At 37.3% G+C, this 20,345-nt stretch overlaps 1 non-coding gene across 1 annotated transcript; it reads left to right on the forward strand.

Annotated features, from left to right (window-relative positions):
• Positions 1-19,781: 19,781 nt before the first annotated feature.
• Positions 19,782-19,888, forward strand: LOC145003651 (small nucleolar RNA R71). The gene has a single exon (XR_013662102.1). It is a non-coding gene; the product is annotated as a small nucleolar RNA R71 (small nucleolar RNA).
• Positions 19,889-20,345: the final 457 nt, after the last annotated feature.

The raw sequence follows: 20,345 nt of genomic DNA on the forward strand, positions 1-20,345 counted from the left end.
CTAAATTTACCAAATAAAGGAAAGATTCTCATCACCCAAGTCTCAATTGGACCGGAACTTGGAATCATGCAAGGTGTATAGCATGATGAATGAGAACTTTCAAGTATTGGAAAATTAAGACTAATTATTTGTTCACATGGATGTGTGAGTAATGTGAAGGACTAAGGGATTGAGTACACATTCTTATGCACTGGTCAAGTCCACCACAAAAGATCGATAAGACTATTCGTCATAGTTTACTAAAGCTTAGTAAATATGGTTATACTTACAAGCTTAAGTATAACTCTGAGACATTGGAAAAGGTTCCAATGTAAGGCAGAGCGAATAAGAAGAATCAAATTAGGCAGAAGGATAAAAGTTTCTCAAATCTGAAAAGATGGGAGAGTACTTTAGTATCAGTTTTTGTGATCATCTTAATGATTAAGAAACCATAGCACAATTAGTTCTCTAAGGAAATCTTAGTGCATTCTTATGACTAAGAAGAGGAACTTGAATTGTTGAAATGGTTAAATCAAGAAGATGAGTCATACTTTGTTCCAAAAACAATTTTGAGAGTCATACTCCAAGATTGTAACTTGAGTGACATGTCTTAAAGAAGGTTTAAAACACTTGTCAAATGTAAGAGTAAAAGTTTTCTACTCTTGTACATTTGAAATTGGTAAGTTGTGATGTTTTGGATAAAACAAAGACTAACTTAGGCCAATTGTGTGAAGTTTTTGTCTTGATTAGAATCCACACTATCTCTTGGATGTTTGACAAGGAAGTCTTATAGGTTAAGAGGACAGTGGGAGTCTTAAAAGTGTTGAAAGTCTCGAGAACTAATCAAGAATAGAACCTGAAGTTCTTCACTAGCACATGACTTGTGGTTTATAACCTATTGTGTTGACATATTCTGTGCCCATTCCAGTTAAAGATGGCTTTGCATATGAGTTCTTAGAGTTCTCAATTTGTTGCACAACAACTTGGAAGCAATGGCAGGCCCTTGAGCTGCCAGGTGGCAAGAAATTAAGATTGAGTTCAGTCCATATGAGTTTGGATTTGTCATTATCCTTGTCTTGTGACTATGGTTTTGACAATTCACATGGATAAGAAAACATACACCATTAAATCTAAGTGTCATAAGGTTTCTCTCCGTTTCATGAAAATGATGGTGAGGAAACACTTTCACTAAGTAGATTTTAGCTAGATAGCAATTGTGATATTTGGATTCTCAAAGTTGTTAGTGGAGCGTGTGTGGTTTACCGGCACACTAACATGGACTTGTGAGAAGTGGCAAAAAGGTCTAACCATTATGATTACGGCATCCCTCTTCATAATTGATTAGACACGCAAGTGTGCTATCTAAGGGAAGGTGTATGATTTTGATAAAGTTTTATCAAAACAATCTAGTATCAGAAATCTGAACTTTGGTAAGAAAGTCGGCTGATTTCTGAGTACATGTCAAAGCTAGTGGGAGCATAAGTGTTGTGCTAATAATCATCATGTTAGTGGGAGCATGACAATTATGATAAGTATTGCAAGTTAGCAATGTTAATTATAGAAAACAAAAGGTTTCAATTGGGAAAGAGTTCTTTGCTATAATTAAGGGAGAGGAAATTATACGTCATCTCAAATCTATAAGCTTAGATCGTGAGGTTTTAATCATTTACTCAAGGATATATATATGAATTTCATGTTGGAATGGCTCAACATAAGGAAATTCTGTATATGGGTCCATTATTTGCGTTCTAAAAATCGATTATGATTACGGCATCCCTTTTCATAATTTGAATTATGAGAACTTGGCAAATAGAAATGGAAATGTTATAGAAAAAGACTGGTTTAGTCTTTATGTGAGACATCATGAATCGTGTCCCATATGCTTCGGATATACGATCGATTACATGTGCTATATTCATCCTTTCTAAAATTTTCCAAATGCCTGGGCCATTAAGAAGGGAAAAGGTTTAGAACTGGATATGACTAAAAGGATTAAACAATTGTCGAGGACAATCTAAGGTTTACCAAAGATTGGTTGCTCAAGGACAATTGGAAGTATAGTGATAATTTTGGAAGGACCATATTGACATAATCTGTAAGGAGGCAACTCTTGTTCAGAAGTGATAGTCAAAATGGAATTTGGAAATGTTTCAAAGTTAGAATTTTCAATCTGTTTAAGATTAGGAAACTTAATGCAAGAAGGATGTTTCCAAGAAGTTGATCTCCTTTGGAATGCTCTGTAATGTTTATTGCCAAGTTTTTATGACTTTGTGCATAATCATTACAAGAGGATCAATGCATATAAGTTTAGAATCTAACAGATTTCAGTAAATGGCATGAATTTGGAATTCTTGCATTTACAGTAAGGATTCGGGAGTGTGAAAAGAGAATCATTGAAGTTATGTTCAATTGATCTAGTTCACAAAGTAAAGATCATAGACAAACATAGTATGCATACTTGGTGTATGGCATGACTAGTGTTTAGAAAACATAGTGTACATGCTTGGAGCATGGGACAACTATTGTTTTAAATTCAAGAATAAAGTTGATAGCTGAAACAATATACAATGAATAATGTGTAATCATATGGTGATAAATAAAAGGTGTTTTATTTATATTCATAATTTCTGAGACCATATTGGATTCAATTATTATTGTGTTTCACTTTGCATGTTTTGACTTCCCGAATAAACTAGGTTATTCTTCCAGAATGACTAAGTTATTTAAACTATCCATAGTCGGTCATATGTTGGAAGTAGATATGAATTAAGACTGTCATGGGTTGGCTTATAGAGGTCTAAGGTGTTGGACAAAGGGCTACAACACTCATGAGTGCTCATAAGTTCTGAGTATTGGATTCAACCCGCGCTCATTGAAATCACTTCATGGATTTTATCACGAGTGATCATGAGACGATAATATCTTATATTCTTCAAACCTAGAGATATGAGTTGTTACTATGAGTTGGTTGTACATTGATTGCACGAAAACGCATTTGGTAACTCGGTGCTATAAAACGTGCCTTTGTGTATGATTCAACAAGTAGTAGAATAAGCCATATGAGTCGAAGTTTATCCATTCCTTTTACCTTCGGGATGAAAGCGATATCTGTGGGCCCCTCGATGATTTGATGATGACAGATGGAAGTGCTCGGCCGGGCCAGGACTGATTTGATTTGTTCAATTAGTTAGTCGTCATAAATCGGAAATCGGGAAACAACAAATGGACAGAGAGAATGATTATAATCCATGTATCAGTCCATATGATATCTAGAATGGAGGAATATATGATCCATTATCTAATGGACAAGTTCGTTGACAAGATCAGAGTTTGACAGCAGCTTTAAGAGCTACGATTGCCAGTTAGGTTTGAAGTCATACGCAATAATAGTTTTAGACTTATCCAAGTGGGAGACTGTTGGATTAATGTCTAAGTCCATAACTATATTTGGTATGTACTTGACCCGACCCGGCATGGTCCATTTAGGTTGCACTTCACCGACACAATTTATATGGATAATCTTTTGAGAATAGTATGTTTATGATTAATATTAATATATTATAAGTTCTAATATATTATTATGGAATCATATTATTTAATTAGTATTGATCAAGAATTAATTTATAATTAATTAAGTGATCAAAAGGAACTAATTAAATATGGACTCTTATATATATGGAATGGGCCAAGTTCATTTAGGTTGGGCTAAGCTTTCATGGATAGTCCATGGAGTGTTTAAACCATGGATCCTAAGAAATGAAAGGTCATGGGTATTAGGGTTTAACCCTAATCCTCCACACTATATAAAGATGTCCTTGGTTGGTAAAATGGGCACTAGTGTGGTACACTATGAAGGGCTAGCCGATTTCACTAGAGAGAACCAAGTATCCATATTCTCTAAAGTCTTCCAAGGTGTTTTGGTGATTTGTGATTCCACTTGAGGCTTCCACACTATTGGGGCTAAGCTCTTAAAGCTTGAAGACATCAAGCTACATCAAAAGGTATGTCATCTAACTAGTACTTTGTAGTATAAGTGCTTCATAATATGCTAGTTAGGATTAAAGCCTTGGAAAGTTCTTATTTGCATGTATTATAAAGAAAACATAGATCCAAGGTTTATAGGGTTGCATGTACACCATAGGAGTGTTAGAATGCTCAAAACCCAACAAAATCTTGTGCTCAAAATAAAGTAAATACTGAATGCATTTATGAGTCTCATAAATCAAGTTTGTTTTTATACTTTCGTGTGAGTTTTATAACCATACTATCGATACAGACTACCTGTAACAACATTCTTTAGGTGTTGTAGTGTTATGACATTTGTCACCCCAGACCTGCCGGTCTAACTGTAGCTAACAGTTTAGGTGCGGGGTTGTCAATCCCGTATAGATCCATACACAAGTATCACGCTCTCCCTCCAAGAGATTATGGTTTATTATACAGGACTTGAAATGCATACTAGAAAGTACGTTGAAGTTGAATATCTCACATCACTTAGTATAAACAGATTCACGATAAGAAAGTTTTTGTTTTACTTTAGATGAAAGTATTTAGTTTTTCAATATGTATACCTAAGAATGTCTGAATAACTCGCAAACTATACCAATTATAGTTTTTCAGAATGTATGTTCCATTTGATGAAAATAACTTGGTAAAATACTAAACTTTATACGTAAAGTAGGATTGATGTTGTATTAATAATGATACGTTTTCTTGTATTGTACTTATATTCCCCCCCCCCCCCTAAAACATGAAAAGACTTGAAAAGTAGGGGTATGAACTCACTTGTTCGGTTTGAAGAGAATAGGGCTAGAGTCGGGCAGAACTTCGACTTCGGAAAGTTACGTCTTCGAGCTTCTCGGGGATCTCGGTAGCATTGAACCTTCGTGGGGGCTTGAGTGTGGAACTGGGGTTATCGAGATGGCCTCTGGTGCTTACAAGTGTGTGAGAGTGAGTGAGAGTTTGAGAGAAAGTGTCCAAAATCCGGAGTCCATGCTTTCTATTTATAGGGCTGAAGGCGCGAGTACGCAGGGGGTACCACCAGAGTACGCTGGGCGTACTTCGGTTACACTGGACATAACTTTGCGTCGTGGATTACGACTTGGGTCTAGCTAGGCGTAGAGCTTGCAGCCGATGGGACTCGACCCTGCACCTGAGTACGCTGGGCGTACTCTTGAATTACGTTGGGCGTAATTCTGTCTTCCATCTTCTAAATTCCGTAACTTTCGCGTACGGGCTCCGTTTTTCGCATTCTTAATAGACCGGGACTGCTAAAGTCCATTAAAAATTCATAGTTTCTTTATCCGACGTCTGTTTTCGTTTGTCTTTTTATCATCTTACTCCTGATGTGGAGATCTTCAACTCTCGTTTAGGCCGCGTTAGCTAAATATCGTGCGATCTTTAATTCGAGTTTTTAGCTCTCTACTACCGTTACTAAACTTTGAAAATTCGTACCAATTTGGGCGATCTTTTTATGCACTTTCGCCGTTTAACGTAATCTACTACTTTTGTTTAGATACTTAAGGCTAAAATGCATTTCATTGAAACTTCTCTTTTTACGTTAAATAATGTTTTACCGGGTGTGTCGTGAATATTTTAAGTAGTCAAAATCTTTTCATTATAACTAGGTTTTGAATGTTCTTTATGTTTTTGGAAACCTTGGCACGATATCTATAATTTGATGCATCCCAACTTTAGATTTTGAACATTTTATTTCTGAGGTTAATTTCGTTGATTCCATATAGTTTCGTTGTATTAGACTTTTGAGTGTTACATTGCTTTGGAAAAATATAGGGTTGTCACAGCATGTTGGTTCTCCAAGATAGACCTGAGGTCTAGATATCATCAGCTCAGGGTTAGAGAGGAGGACGTAGCGAAGACCGCATTCCGGACTCGATATGGACATTACAAGTTTGTGGTGATGCCGTTTGGGCTCACCAATGTGCCTACAATATTCATGGACCTGATGAATCGGGTTTGCAGATTGATGGTCGATCTCTTAGTCATAGTATTCATAGACGATATCTTGGTATACTCCAAATGAGGAGCACCTTTGGGAGTTATTGGGAGTTTTGAGGCGGGAATGGCTTTATGCTAAGTTCTCTAAGTGCGAGTTTTGGTTATGAGAGGTTCAGTTTCTTGGGCACCTCGTTAACCAGGAGGGGATTTTGGTTGATCTGACCAAAATTGAGGTGATTATGCAGTAGGAGGTTCCAAAACATCCTTCAGATATTAGGAGCTTTCTAGAATTGGCAGGGCACTACCGGAGATTTATACAGGATTTCTCCAAGATTGCAGTACCCCTTACTCGTTTGAGAAGGAATGGGTGGATTTTCGGTGGGGCCCAGAGCAGCAGAGGGAATTTAAGACCCTCCGACAGCGATTATGCGAGGCTCTAGTCTTGACTCTTCCGGAGGGAGTTGAGGATTTTGTAGTGTTCTATGATGCATCCATCACAGGACTGGGGGCGGTCCTCATGCAGAGAGGATGGGTGATATCCTACGCATCATGGCAGCTGAAGCTGCATGAGATGAGATACCCTACTCGTGATATGGAGTTAGGAGCGGTGGTATTTGCTCTGAAGATTTGGAGACATTACCTCTAAGGGGTTCGATGTACCATATACACGGATCACAAGAGCCTGAGACACATCATGGATCAATCGAACCTGAACATGAGGCATCGCAGGTGGCTAGATGTAGTCAAGGACTATGACTGTGAGATCCTTTACCACCCAGGTAAGGCGAATGTGATGGCGGACACTTTGAGCCGCAAGTCAGCTGGGTCTTCTACACCAGCGACATGTGTGAGGATATCGGTGGATTCTCCACTCATGAGTTTGATTAGAGACGCTCAAGCTGAGGGAATGCTACTAAAAAATGGAAACTAGAGAGGATCAGGGGAGAAAATGCCCGATTTGTGCAGGATAGTCGGGGATTGTTGACCCGATGTGGTCGAGTATGGGTTCCGATGTCTGGTGGGGTCAGGCAGACAGTTATACAGGAGGCTTATAAGTCTCACTTCTCTATTCACTCAGGAGCCACTAAGATGTACTGAGATTTGAGTTTAAGATACTGGTGGTCGTGCATGAAGCGAGAAATCGCTTGGTATATCCAAAGGTGGTTGACCTGCAGGATGGTTGTCACACCCCAAAACCGGCACGACAGAAACGTTCTGGGATGGAGGACGCCATGTACAATATCATAACAATGCAAAGTAGTAAACACGCAAAAACATCATCCATTTCATTAATAGTATAATTTCATACATGTGTGTTCTTTCAAAATAATAAGACACCAAAACATGAATCAAAATAAAAGACGAGTCTTGAACGCCCTGTCTTCTCAAAACCTGGTCATCATACCTGTCTACTGGGACCTGAGAATACAAGTTATTTTGAAAGCGTAGATCAGCATTTAAGCTGGTAAATTCATAAGTATTTAATGTCATTGTTTGTATAAGTATCAATAAAAATGTTTGTAAGTATTTGTAAACTTTTGAACTTCCTAGAAAATCCCATATTTTCTACTAGTATAAAAGGAGTCTTCTACCGAGACCCGAATGAAAGTAAGTAAGTAGTCTTCTAACAAGACCCGCTGAAAGTAAGTAAGTAGTCTTCTAACGAGACCCGCTGAATGTAAGTTAGTAGTCTTCTAACGAGACCCGCTGAAAGTAAGATAATAATATGATTGATAGTCCCATACTAAACGTTCTCCATATAAGAGATTCTTGGAACTAAAGGTGACTTCTGCAATGAATTGCTAGGTCGAATAATCCACATTAATGTTATGAAATCATATATATACCCAAAACTATAACTATAATAGCTTTCTAGGAATATTTATATATATATATATATATATATATATATATATATATATATATATATATATATATATATGAATAGATGAACATATACCTTTGCTACCCAAAGGCACTGAACTGATCGATTAGAACATTTATATCTACATATGTATACATAATATATATCAAAGGTTTAGATGACCCTCGTACAACTAACCGATACCTTAAGTACACATCCAAACAAGGAAAATGAAATAAAGCGAGTTAGCAGTCCTAAGTCCTTTAAACATTATTTATATAACTATACATATATAGACATGCTTTTACAATTATACTAGGAATAGTAAATAGAATCTCCTAAACTATACCTACTATAGTTTACTTGTAATATATGTATAAGAATGAATGAAAGTATTCCTTTTCTACCCAAAGGTACTAAACTCACTGATAGAAATTTTATGTCTACATATGTATACATAATACATAACTAATATTTAGACGACATTCAGACAAATAACCAATACCCTAAGGCCACATCCAAACAAGGAAAAGGAAATAAAGTGAGTTAGCAGTCCTAAGTCCTTTAAACATTACTTACATAACTATACATATATAGACATGCAATTGACAATATATGTATTTAAGAAGAAGTTTTGTAAAATATTTGAAGAGTTTAATAATAAATATATTTGACTTGATGTCAGTTTATAAAATGATTTAAAAGTAGTTTGTTTGATAAGACAGTTTGAAGTATATGAAATCCATAGTTTGAAGCTGATACAAAGTTTTGAAAGAAAAGGTTTCGTATATAAAAAAAGTTTGGTAAAGATCTTCACAAGTAAAAACGTTTGAGAAAACATTTTGAAGTAGTTTGCTTGCTAAAACAGTTAAATGTAGTAATTTTACAGTTTGATAGTTATTAATCACATGTGATTGATATAATAACTATAATGATTTAACTTTTATCCCCCCTATTAAATTACTTAAAAACAATTAAAGGTTAATTAAGGGGGTATGAACTCACCTGTAGTGAGTGGATTGGATAGAAGTGCTGGATAATGTGCTAGGTGTCAAGTGAAGACTTTAACACACACAGTGATCCTAATAAGATATAAAGACATATATATGTAGATAGTTAGTGATTATATCACTAATTAGACAAGTATAAACACCCAAAAACACGGTAAACACTTTGGTTCAAGTTCTAGGAGGCCATTGGGTTGCAATAAAGGAGTGTAAGGCATTGCATTTGAGTTTATGGCCCAACGACCACACTCAATGGAATTTATGGCACATGGGAGGTTACTCCTGGTCGTAAACTCTCTAAAGGGTCATATTTATAGGCTTAAAGGTATGGAGTCTCAAGTGTTTAAGTGTTCCAAGGCTAAACAAGGGTCTATATGAGTTTAAGGTCCAAGAATTGACCTTAACATGAGTTTACAGCCAAAGGACCATTCCTCCATGAGTTTACAGCTGTAAACTCCTGGTATTGTGTATTAAATCAAAGTTTAATGTCCCTAGTTCATTGGTGGAGGGTTCTAATCCAAGTTCTAAGCATAAGGAAGGAAGTTAGGGCAACATTGCACCCTTATATGGAGTTTACGGCCTTGGGAGATCCTTGGCCATAAACTCCCTTCCAACTCGGATTTCTGGATGATTCTTATGTCTAACCCAGTGTATTAGGCCTATAATAAGCTAAGGTAAGAGTACTTACAATTTAGGAGCTTGTTTGGGTGTTTAAGGTCCAAAAACACTAGTGTGAGTTCTTGGTGTTCTTGGTGTTTCTTGAAGATCTAAGAAAACATGATTTCCATGGATGAATCATGAGTATGAAGCTAGTTATGGAGGATCAATAACATACTAAAGAAAGAAAACTTATGACTTTTGAAGATCAAGGATGAAAAGTGGATGATACTAGAAAGAGAAAGGAGGAAAATTGGCCAAGGAAAGAAAGAAATGAAAGAATGGCTAAGTCTTTCTTATATAGGCATGGAGTTTACGGCCTCATAATTTTATGGACGTAAACTCATGGTCCTATGGCCATAAACTCCTCCTTTGAGGGTTTAAAGCTTGATCTTTGTACTGTGGTTCTAGCAGGTACTTCCTAACACTCATTCCTTGAGTGTATTGGGCTCAGAACACTCAAACAGTCTCTAAACAATGTTAAAAGTTAGCAGGAACAAGTCTATCTATGATTGAGTTTATGGCTTTTAAAGTTCAAAAATTTTAGGGTTGTCAATGGTCAAAGCCGAGCATCAGAGGCCACATGGCAAGATGCAGCCTCTAGAGATTACCATATGGAAATGGGAACAAAGCACGATGGACTTCATTACCAAGTTGCCAAGGACAACAAAGGGATTTGATGCTATATGGGTCACAGTGGATCGATTAAACAAGAGTGACTATTTCCTGGGCATACGGGAGAGCTCATCGGCTGAGAAGCTGGCCGACGTGTATGTCCGTGAGATTATTGCTCGCCACGGAGTTCCAGTCTCTATTTTTTTCTGACCGAGATGTTAGATTCACCTCTTGCTTTTGGCAGAAGTTCCACGAGGAGCTGGGCACGTGGCTGCACTTTATTACAACTTATCATCTGCAGACCGATGACCAAAGTGAGCGGACTATATACACCCTTGAGGACATGTTGAGGGCTTGTGCCATCGACTTCAGTGGGAGCTAGGATTCCCACCTACCCCTTGCAGAGTTCGCCTACAACAACATCTATCATTCCAGTATTGTCTCCCCACCTTTTGAGTTGTTGTACAAGCAGAGATGTCGCACCCCGGTCTGTTGGGGTGAGGTTGGTCACATAATGATGGGGCGGACAGAGGTAGTTTTGCAAACTACCAAGAAGATTCAGCAGATTAGATATCGATTGCAGACTGCACAGAGTAGAGAGAAGAGTTACGCCGACTAGCATCGATCAGAGTTAGAGTTTCAGGTCGGAGACATGGTACTCCTGAAGGTCTCACCCTGGAAGGGTGTGATCCGCTTCATGAAGAGGGGGAAATTGGGTCCCCGATACATCGGGTCGTTCAGGATCATTACCAGGTTTGGCAAGATGGCATATAGGCTAGAGCTATCGGAGGAGCTTAGTCAGATCCACAACACTTTCCATGTGTCACAGTTGCGAAATTGCGTATTAGATAAGGCAGCAGTAGTGTCCTTGGAGGACATACAAGTCAACAAGCACCTGAATTACATATAGAGACTAGTGGTCATACTGGAGAGGAAAGTGAAGGTTCTACAAAATAAGGAAGTACCTTTGGTAAAGGTAAAATGGGAGCATCGAAGATGGTCTGAGTGGACTTGGCAGCTGGAGGCTGAGATGTGGGAGCATTATCCAGAGTTGTTCACAACAATAGACTTCGAGGACAAAGTCTAGTTCAAGTTGGGGATAATTGTAACACCCCGACTCTCAAGTATCAACTTTACAAGCTTTATTTTTCTTCTTGAAAGGTCGAATCGACCAGTTGGATGCCCTGGCTCATTAAGTAGGAACTGATTTGGCCACATAACTTAAGTGATCAACTCAACGAGTCGGAGGAAATGAATGAACGAGTTGGAGCTGGAGGATAAAACCCTAATTTCCGGGGTTTTACACCGTATTTAAAGGGTCATTAACCTCCCTTGGCCTCCCCTCACCGTTCCCTTGAGCTCTGAAAGCCTAATTCACATGTGCTCTCCATTTTGTGTGGTCTTCAAGCTTGGAAGGTGATTTGGAAGAAGAAGACTTGAAGTATAAGAGGATTGGAGCATAGAGGAGTTGGTGGATCTGACTCTTCTGCTTATTGGCATCATTTTGAAGGTAAGAAGTCGTTACCTTGACTTTCCTCCTTCTAGATCTCTTCATGTTTAAGATTAGGGCTTTTGTAGCATGTATGTTAACCATTTTCGAGTATGGGCTAGGATTTGAAGTTGCAACTTCAGATCTAAACTTATCTTGGTCTCTATAGCTATAAAGTCTCTAGCTTTATAAGTATTAGCCTTCCCTTTGGAGTTAAACCCCATTATAAGCTTGGAGTTGGCATTCTAAGCCTTTAGAGCCTTGCATGCACGTAAAGTTTGCAACTTTACATGATAAAAATGCCTTGGGACTCTTGATCTGCAATATGGAGCATTAGGGTGGCTTAAAAGTATCTAAATAGAGAAAGGACCGAAGGGACTCGAAGAGTTGCATGGCCAACTCGACGAGTTTGATGAAGATTGTCGGCAAGGATTTCTTAATGGACTCGGCGAGTCAGTAGGACGACTCGGCGAGTCAGCTAGGGTTTTCCCAACATTTGGACATGCATGAACTCAGGGAGTTGCTAGGAAACTTAACGAGTCAACTGGGGGTTTTTATGACTTCTCGAATTCTGAATGACTCGACGAGTCAGTGAGCTATACTCGACAAGTTGGGTCAACATTTACTGTTGACCTTGACCATTGACCTAGACTTTGACCAAGGGTTGACTAGTTGACTCCTGGGGTATTTTGGTAAATTAGAAATTTATGGAAATGGTCTTATGGTAAATATAGGTGGTGGAGTCTATAGCTGTGGTTCGAGAGTTTGAACTTATCACTTCGGTTTGACAGTTGTGAGGTGAGTTATGCTCACAATACTAAGAGGACGAAGACACCAATTCCAGCCTATTGGATATGATATCCTAGCTGTTGTATTATTTTGAGTATGAGTTAGTTATGCATGCTAGTTGCTATGCCAGTTGGTAGATCCATAGGACTACCTGTGTTATTACATGATTATCTGTACGCGCATTAGTTATGTTATATGTCGACATATTATGTAGGTTGGGTTGAGGCTTTACTGCTCCGTGCGGTAGCCAACAAACCCTATTGTATTCTAGATATAAGTTGAGGGTTGGGCGGGACATGCCAGACTCATACTGAGGTGTCACACCCCTAAACTGAAACGACGAAAACGTTCGGGGGTGGAGGACGTCGTGTACAGTATCATAACAATTGCATCATAGTAATCAAAGTAAACACAACCATTACATTAAGATATGAATATTTACATATGTTTGGTTCATAGTTTGACTACGTCAAAAGTAGATCAAAGTAGAAAAGACATGACTCTAAATGATCCATCTTCTTAAAAGCCCGTGGGAGTACCTGTCTACTGATTTCCTGAGAATACAAGCAATTTTGAAAGAGCATCAGCATAAAGCTGATGAGTTCATAAAAATGTTTTTGCAAAGAAAACCTGTAATGGAATCAGTAAAAATTTTTATATGCTTCCTAAGAAAATCCAACATTTTCTAACATATGTGTTCGTTACTAAGTTCTGGTTGAAAACCCTGATTACCATCAGTATGTATAATATGTTCTGTTTGAAAATCCTGGCTACCATCAGTATGTATAATAGTTTTACTAAATAAAACCATTTGTTGTATCCCTAGAATCCTCCAGTGTGATGTATAGTAGTTCTATTAATTAAAATAAAACTATTGAAGAATGAAATCCCATAAACAAAGGTTAGTTTATACTATTGTGATTCGTATAACCATGCTTGATATGACTAGTGACCTCTACGACGTTCTTCAGGCATCGGACGATATGATATTTGTCACCCCAGGCATGCCTGCCTAACTGTAGCTAGCAGTTCAGGTGTGGGATTGTCAGTCCTGAATAGATCTATTCAAAAATATTACGCTCACTTTAGGAGACTCTGGTTACACTAATGATAAGATTTAACCAGTACCCCGAAGGGCACAATTGAAGTGTTGTCTCACAATCCAATATATACTAGTTTACGTGTCGTTTGTATTGTTCTTTTGTATCTGAAACCGTTTGTATGTTTTGTAGATTAATACTAATTATACTTAAATAATTATTTAGTGTAGTACTCGTGAGATCAGTTTTTAAACGAATAGGTTATGAATCTGTAAACTGTATATTGAAATCCCCAAACTATAGGAATAGTAACTAAAGTTGGTTCGTCAACAACAGGTTCAAAGGGTTCAACGGGCTTGACCAAAACAATCGAAACTTGGTCATCTTGCTTCGTCATTTTCTTAGGAGACTTCGTTTTCTTTGTTTCGTGAACTGTTGGCTCAGGAGTAATGATCACAGTCTTCTTTGATGACCTGGATTTCTTTGAAGGACCTGCATCTTCTTTTGTTAATAACTTCACGGTTTCCATTTTGGGATCAATAGTCATCATATATTCTATTAGCACAGAATTTTTCGGATCAACACGTTTCAACATTGCATCAGGAATTCGTGCAACATGTGTGAAAATCGTAGCATCATCAGAAACCTCCTTTGGAAAATGATATTTCATGAACTCAGCAGTTTCCTCTTCATCAGACACCTGAATCCCTTCTTTATCATAGAAATACCTAAGAATAAGACTCCAATATCTTGCACACGATATACCTTGTACGACATTTGTTTTTTCGACACTTTTCTAAAATTCCTTCCACAACTGTGTAGAGTAGTCCAACGGGACATCATAATATACTCCTACAACCATGGCGTAAACTTCCATTCTCCCTTTATCAAGACCCACACTGCAACCAGTCAAACAACATAAAAAGATTCCAAATAGAAAGTTCCAGACAGTTGGAAGACCAGACTTCTTAAAGTCGCTTATCTTGGTGAGTGGAGGTTGATGACCCATCTTATTGAACATGTGACTGACTTGGGTAAAAGAAAGAGCAGTGAATGGTGGTGTGTTTGGAATTTCTAGAATTTGACAGAATAACTTCTTTGTCAATCTAATCTTCTTGTCACTTACCAGATTAAAGGTAATAACATCTAGGGCTTTGCTGTAGGTGGAAGTTGATCCTGCTATCGAGAGCCAGGATAGAGGAACAACAAAAGAGTTAAACATTATGGTGGAAAGAACAGAACTCTTAAGAGCAACCACCAACATCTTTAAATCATCAGGATAAAGAGATACATCTTCTTCGACTTAATAGTTGGTTCCTTGTATCTTCATTATCGGTTGAGATGGAATGTCTTATATGGTTTGGGATGGTGCATCAACATTAGCCTGAGTAGCCATGAGTAGGGTTTTGAAATTTTCTTAAGAACAAATCAATTTTTGCAGATAGAATTTTTGAAAATTTTCTTTTGAAAGCGCAAACTGATCAAGAACCCTTGAATCCTCTTTTATATGTATCCCTGAAGTTTGAATTTGAAGCGGGATAGCATTTAATGAAATCCAACGTGGCACCTTGAAACTTTCACCACTATTCCGATAAAGTAGCCATGCGTGAAAAAGTAACTGACACTTCTCCTTGAAAACCGGATAGCATACAAGACGTCACTTCTAACAGCCTGTTTATTTTTCCCAATGAAATTTGAACCATCAACAACCTTCGAATGGAAGTTAGGCTCATTCATTTTTGGGATTTAAAGCGAAGTCATGTGCCAGACATTCGAAATCATCAGCCTGAGTTGGTATTACTCAGAACCTCAAGGATTTTGTGAGTGTAGTGTTCCAAAGAAAAATATAAGAATCAAACAAAAATAAACTTTAGATTTGTGATGTCAAAATCATATTGACAAGGAAGCAGTTAACCCCTGGGAAAAAGTTACTTCGTTAATTATCAAGAGAGATAATCAACTGCTTGTGTGTTTTCCCATGAATTACAATCGAAAACTTATTGAAAAGTTTCGAAGGGCTTCTTTTTCAAGGCTTCACGAATGGATACACGATTTCGTTACATATCATCCAAAACATAAGGTGGGTAATTGTAACAGAAATCATTAATTTGATTAGTGTAATCAATGACTAGTATGTTTTTGATTAATTTTGAAAGTGACTTAGAAATCAAATGAAACTCTCACGAAAATCATATTCAAGAAAAAAAAATTGTGTTGGATCTTGTTGGGTAACAAACATCGTGGCTTTCGATAGTTTGATCAACATCACTCATATGAAATGAATATGATTTGGAGTTTCGAATCTACGTACAGGAACAAAAGTTTCGTTAAAAACTGGAACAAAGTTCCCCGTCAATTCCTTAAAAATTTAGAGAATTGGGTTTCACTTTCATCACGGTCTCATGATGTCATTTTATAAAAATAGATTTTTAATATGTCTAAGTCTCGATGGGTTTGATCAGAGACCTCTTGGACATATGTCTTCGTGTGTGATCGTGTAAGAACATTTAGATGAAAAAGATTGGTTTGAGAAATCATTTGTACCTTTGTTATTTCGGACAAAACAGTAAACTCTTAACTCATGTGAGAAGAGTCAGGTAGCTCATGTGACTAATGTGAATACAAGCCTGACTTGGGAAGAAACTTGTGTATGAAATATTTCATTAAGGCTTTCGTTAAACACACATAGAATCATTCGAGGCTTTGGTCAACATGCTGCAGCATGCTTCTAGGGACACCTTAACTTGTACAAGAGTTTCGAAATATTTACCTGGCTCTAGGACTGCAAGCATTAACCATTGAGATTCATCTTTGTTATCTGAAACAAAACACTAAGACAAAACAATACAAAACAAAATATTTTTATGATTTTCGATTTTTTGAAAATAAAAGAGAAAACAAATAAAAATCTTTTTGTTGTTTTCGTGTTTTTCGAAAAGAAATGAAAAAACAAATGAAAAATATTTTTGTTGTTTTTGTGTTTTTCGAAAAGAAATGACAAAAGTAATGAAAAATATTTTTGTTGTTTTTGTGTTTTTCGAAAATAAAATCAACTTAACAATAATATTTAAAATGTACTAGACATGCGAATTTTTCAGCTCCTATTTACGAAAACGAAAGGTATCGAAACATTGACTATGAACAGTAACCTTTGACTCTGACAGCTGTCCAGTTTTCGCTATTCTTTCGAAATAGAACCCCCTTCGACCATTCCAAGTCCTCCTAAAATTCTCACAAATGATTTTTCATCTAACGGTTTGTGAAAATATCAGCCAATTGATCAATGGTTTTCATGAAATGCACTTCAATATTACCATCCTCTACATGATCTTTTATGAAATGGTAACGAAGAGCAATATGCTTAGTCTTTGAATGCTGCACATGATTATGACAAATACGAATTGCACTTTGAGAATCACAATATAATGGAATTCTCTTCATGTTTTATGCATAATCATGCAATTGACTTTGAATCCAAATTATTTGTGATGTGCAAGCAGCAGCAACAACATATTCTTCTTTAGCAGTTGAAATTGAAACATAGGTTTGCTTCTTTGATTGCTAGCTCACCAATTTCCCATCAAGTAATTGACATCCTCCAATCGTTCGTTTTCAATCAAGATTGCAACCTCCCAAATCAGCATCTGAAAAAGCTTGAATACAGAAACCTGTTTTCGAAGGATACCATAATCCTAACGAAATCGAGCCTTTGACATAACGAAAAATATTCTTGACTACAGTGAGATGTGGTTCACATGGATTTGACTGGTACCTAGAACAATTACAAACAGAAAACATGATATCAGGTCAACTTGTTATGAGATAAAGTAATAAACCTATCATGCTTCGGTAGAGAGTTAAATCAACTGCTGGTTTATCTAATGAAGGTGTAAGCCTTGTTCCAGTTACCATTGGTACTCATAACTTTGTGCTATTTGTCAAACCAAACTTTTCAAGCAGAATCTTCGTATATTTTCTTGATTGATAAAAATTCCTTCTTGGCTTTGACGAATATTTAGACCAAGAAAATTATTAATTTTTCCCATCATGCTCATCTCAAATTTGCTTTTCATCAGATTTTCGAATTCATTAGACAAAGCAGGGTCTGTAGAGCCATAATATCATCGACATAAATTTGAACAAGCATAAGATGATTCCCAACTTTCTTTCGAAATAATGTGGGGTCAACTGATCTTTGTTTAAATTTCGATTGTTTTAAGAAAGAGGTAAGAGTTGCATATCAGGCTCTTAGTGCTTGTTTTAACCCATATATAACATTATCTAATATATAACAATAATCAGGATGATCTATATTAACAAAAACTGGGGGTTGTTCCACATATACAGTTTCTTCAAGTTCTCAATTAAAAACTACACACTTCACATCCATTTGATATACATGGAAATCTTTGTGAGCTACATAAGCCAGAAATATATGAACAGCCTCGAGTCTTGCGACAGGGGCGAAAGTTTCTTCATAGTCTATTCCTTCTTGTTGTGAGTAACCTTTTACAAAAAGCTTGGCTTTGTTTCGAATAATGTTTCCATCTTTATCAGTTTTATTTTTGAAAATCCCTTTAACCCGACAATCGAAATATTTTCAGGTTTAGGAATTAATCTCCAAACCTTCTTTCGTTCACTTTTGAAGTAACATCTTCCTCATCACTGGACACTAAATCTTCTTTACTCTCCTTACTCAGTAAAGATGTTGGATTTTTGTAAGAAAAAACTTCAAAAATTGTTGGAATGGATGCTCTTAACTTCGTACGTTTGACTTGTTGAATTAACTGAATTTCTTCTTTCATTAACTTTTCCAACTCTTCAAGCTCATTTTTTAATCTATGTTAAAAACTTCACCTTGAGCATTTATTATTCTGAAATCCATCTGTCACACCAAAGGTAACCCCTTCATCTCCAACTCTCAACGTAGGTTTGGACTCATGAATATCTAACAAAGCTCGAGCAATATTGAGTAAAGGGTGACTAGGATTATTAGGACACTGGTATCTTCTTTCATATGCAATACGACAAAATCAACTGGGAAAACAAATTTCCTAATTTTCACCAATATATCCTTCACTATGCCTCAAGGATTAGTCACTGAATGAGTAGCCATGCGAATCGTCATTCTAGTAGCCTTCAAATCCCGGAGATTTAGCATTTGATAATAAAAGTGAGGCATTAGATTTATGCTTGCTCCTGAATCGGTTAAAGCATAAGTCTTCATGTTATTTCCAAATTCATACAGAAGAGTGAGGCATCCAGGATCTCTCATTTTCTTTGGTAATTCCCCCATTATCACTTTAGAACTCTGATCAGTAAGGATCACCTTGGAATTGTTCTCTGATTGTTGGAGAGTATCGAGTAAGTCTTGAAAGAACTTAGCATATTTAGGAACTTGGGAAAATGATTCAATAAAAGTAGTGTTTATTGGAATATCCTTCACTTGCTTTCTAAATTTCAAATGTTCCTGCTCCAGTGGTTGAATATTAGCTCGACACGGAGGATGATAAGTTCCGACATTAGCAAAAATCTTCTGATCATACTCACCCCACGTCGTGAGCTTGAAATGCTCACGTCGTGAGCTTGACTTCTTTTGATGTGGCCCGGGCTGATGTGGCTTGACTTCGAAGGACTCTAGGAATTCAGAGATGGTATCTTCTTCGGTTTCGATCACCATTACCTGCGGTTGAGGCTTTTTTCGGGAATTTTTGGAGAAAGTAGCTCGTTAACCAACGTAGTTAATTTTCCAAGTTGAGCTTCGATGTTTTGGATTAATGCTTGGTGATTCCTTAGAAAAGCTTGTTGGTCCCTCATGAGAATTTGTTGGTCTCTTCTCACTGCATTGGTCTCATCATGTCTTTTCTTCGAAGCCTCCATGAATCTAGTGAGCATGGACTCTAAATCAACCTTCTTTCCAGGTGGTGGTTGCTCTTTTTGATAAAAGCTTCAGCCAGTTTGCCTAAATTTTTCTTCTTTTTGCTTTTTATATTCATCATATGGCAACCACTCTTTCTTTGGCATCCTCCAATCTTTATCATATTTATCTCCACTAGAGTAGCATACTTGAGCCCTCTTATTCCCGTTCTCATCCAAGTGACAATCTTTGGTCAAATGTAGACCATTGCAACTTTCATATCCAACTCGAATAGCATGTATGGATTGGTCCATCTTAGTCATTCTTCGGTCCATAGTGTTCAGTATAGCTAAAACAACTGCCATATCTTCAGAAGTGCCACTCCCAATTCTTTTGGCTCCAACTCTTCAATCAATTCCTTAATCCCACCAGGATTTTTTTTGTTAAAGGTCCTTGAGAGTCAAGGAGTTGCCTTGTCATCACTTTTACCCCATCATAGAAGATTGATAGTTTTTGTTGCTTATTTAAATCGTTTTGGGGGCAATTTCTTATTAATCCCTTGTATCTCTCCCATGCCTTGTAGAGTGACTCACCTGGTTGCTACTCAAAGTTTGCTATGGCCTTCTTGAGTTTAGCGACTTTAGAAGGTGGGAAAAAATGTTCTAGGAATTGTTCATGCATTTTCCTTAAGTAGTAATCGCACCATGTAGTAGTGCCTTCAACCAATCCTTAGCGGCTCTCTTAAAAGTAACTGGAAGCATTCTCAATAGCATCGTCTCTCTTGGAACATTCGGGATGTTGAAGTAATCAACTATGTCATTGACTTCATCGAGTTGCTTGTAAGCATCCTCATGATCTTTCCGGAAAATGGGACTTCCTTAAGCGTGGAAAGAATATGCCAGTTCAGCTTGAATCTTGCGGTAGCAGGAATTGCAGGTTGCACTATACCAGGACCGGTGTCCTCTCAGATTCTTTTCTTATATGCCTCAATGGACATGTTGGCAATATTTTCCATCTCGTCTTTTGTCTCAACTTCGGGTTCGCTCTCTTCTTTATCAATTTTGAATCAGAACCAGATTCGTGAATATTA

The sequence above is a fragment of the Lactuca saligna genome, chromosome 6 (genome assembly GCF_052625555.1).
Source record: "Lactuca saligna cultivar CGN05327 chromosome 6, ASM5262555v1, whole genome shotgun sequence".
In the NCBI taxonomy this organism is placed as follows: Eukaryota; Viridiplantae; Streptophyta; class Magnoliopsida; order Asterales; family Asteraceae; genus Lactuca; species Lactuca saligna.